General features: G+C 33.4%; 1 non-coding gene across 1 annotated transcript; it reads right to left on the minus strand.

The window, feature by feature from the left end:
- Window positions 1–686: 686 nt before the first annotated feature.
- LOC125340256 lies at window positions 687–846 on the minus strand. Its single transcript, XR_007208734.1, has one exon. It is a non-coding gene; the product is annotated as a U1 spliceosomal RNA (small nuclear RNA).
- Window positions 847–2,790: the final 1,944 nt, after the last annotated feature.

Here is a 2,790-nt window from a genome sequence, read left to right on the forward strand (position 1 = left end):
AGAATAAACAAATGGCATGTGTAGATTATGTGCAATTGGTAAGAAAAACAACTGCAATTAAAAGTTTTTGTTACTGAACTCATTTCACACATGCTCGACAGACAGGAGCTCGAGCTGTACTGCGTGAACCACGGCTTCATCATGGAAAAAAATTGCCTATGAGGTTGGTTGAGCATGAGCATGCAGAAATAATGAATACAGTTGTTTCCTTGCCTATTTTGTGATAGAGGGTTGAACTCTAAAGGGCCGAATTATAAAGAAGTAATATGGGAGAAACAAGTACAGAACCACTGTAAGAATAATGTTAATCTTCAGTGTCACTGCTGAAATTGAAATGCTCATACTGCATGGAAGGCAAGAAAGTGTCAACATATTCTGTTCTGCAGACTAGAAACAACGAACACACATGAACTATTGGAATAAACGAAAAACCCAAGTGCTACATGACTTGCTCAAATAAATCCCTGACTTCAGTTCTAGTAAACGGTGTAAAAAAAAATAAAAGGATAACATCAACAATTTTTCAGCATGAAGAATGGCAAACTTAACTTTCATAATTTAAAAAGCCAAAACTTCAAAACCATACTCATGAGGATGCCTCTATGACTGACATGAACTTAAGAAAAAACTTACTCTAAGCTTCCAGCAAGCTCCAAAACAGTTTTCTAATCTTTAGACACTGATACCAGGGCAGAGCGCGAATGCAGTCCCCACTACCACAATTATGCAGTTGAGTTTCCCACACGTGGGGAAATCACAGGGATGAGCACGTCAGAGTGCAATGGATAAGCTACCCCTGGGAAAACCACCTTCCTGATCATGGAATCTCCCCTGCCAGCTAAGTATCCAATGTTTGGTTTTAAATAAGATAATTTGTACCTGAAGGGTAAAAGATGCACTAAAAACATTCCATATCATTATAAGAAAATTTCTAGAAAGATGAACAAATTGAAATTTTCTATTGTACTGTATGGGCTATTTTTCATTTTCTTTGAAATAAGGCAAGAGGAAAAACAAGTATTAAATTACCTTGTTTAATTTGAAGCATACAATGGCATTCATGATTTAATCTTTGTTCTTGAATGTGTGTTAATGCTAGAGGTAATTCCTAGGTGAAGTCTGACTATACATTGATATATATATGTATGTATACAAACATATATACATATATATATATACACATCATAATGTGCTTAGAAAGTATCTAAAATAATCAAATGAGAATTATAATACCAAGCAGAAATTAGGAAACAGAATTATATATTTATGCAATAACAAATTTTAGTAAAGTAGCAATGTTTATAGATATTAAGCTAAGATTAGAAAACACCTATTAACATAAATAAAACACATATTAACATAAATTTTAAATAATAATGTGCAACTTGTTTTTCTTTTTATTCTGATTCATTTGTTCATTAAATCTAGTAAGGATTAATTATCTGTGGGAATATATGAAGTTGATGCTTTGCTTTTGGGATAACATGATATATTTTGTAAGGTGTATTGTGGTAGTAATGGTTTACCTAGAAAGAATATTATTTAATATCAATTTTCCCAATTATGCATTTATTAAGATCTGTACAGATTTTTTATTATTTTTGCTGTGTTTATTTTCTGCTAATCTCATGTCATGATGACATGATTCTCAAGTTCCACAACAGTTGAAAGGCAAGTTCTGAAGTCATTCAGAATGAAAACTTGACACATTTGGCACAAACAGAGATGTTTTAATAGGTTTTTGGTAATAGGTCTTTGGTTGCTATGGGCAAATCGAATCGGAAGATACTGTGTAATAAGAGTCTGGGAAGAGGAGAGATTGTAGTTAGGGAGTCCACTGTGTAGTGATACACGTAAGAGACCTAAGACCACATTTTGCTTCTAGACTGGATTGTCTTGATGTGAATTTCCTGATATTGCTTCTTATTGGAAACTGCATCGTATCTTTGACAGAAAAACTGTGATATAACCTATCTGAAAAGAAACACAGAAAAAAATCACAAAAATATATAGAGCTCAGTTTTAAGGTGGTTTCTGGATTTTAGATGAACTATCTTTTAATGTCTGTAAGTTGAAATAGGAACTCCTTACCTATTTGCATGTTTTACGTGTATGGGTTAAAACATACAAAGGTATACAGCTTAGTTGCTCCTTTATTCACTCAAAATCAACCCATCACTTAAAATGATGTTAGCAATGACATTATGTAAATTATGGCAGAAAATATTTTCCATTATGTATGATTTATATGACTTTTTTACATGAAAGACTAATGTCAGTCACATAACAATATTCTGATGTGACCTCACATTTTGTTGATTCAGATTGGATTTCCTCTGGTGTTCCTCTGAGCAGGCTCGTCATCATCCTTTCCATTCAGGTGCTCTGCCTGCTTTGTTCAGGTGACTTATCTGACAGCTAAATAATGCAGTTACACAGGGGATGTTTTATTATTCTCCTTGAGCTTGCAGCTTGAAAGTTACTTGCATATCTAAAAAGCATGCAGGGGTTCTATTTCTAGTCTGCTTATATCCCTAGAGGCATTTTCCCTTTCATTTCATTCTGCCACTGGTTTTGATATTTCAATGAAGTAAGCGAATGAGGAAAAATCCACAATAGCATGGGAAATCATTCTGCCACCTCCTCCATTGTACAAATCTTTTTATACTTAAAGACTAATAATATGAATTTTACCTCTACTTAGTATTCCTTACTGGAATTCTATAGAGGGAATTATGAAAAAATGATGTAGATCATTTTATGGTAGGAAAATTGAAACCTGAAATTTGT

The sequence above is a fragment of the Perognathus longimembris genome, chromosome 22 (genome assembly GCF_023159225.1).
Source record: "Perognathus longimembris pacificus isolate PPM17 chromosome 22, ASM2315922v1, whole genome shotgun sequence".
Classification (NCBI taxonomy): Eukaryota; Metazoa; Chordata; class Mammalia; order Rodentia; family Heteromyidae; genus Perognathus; species Perognathus longimembris.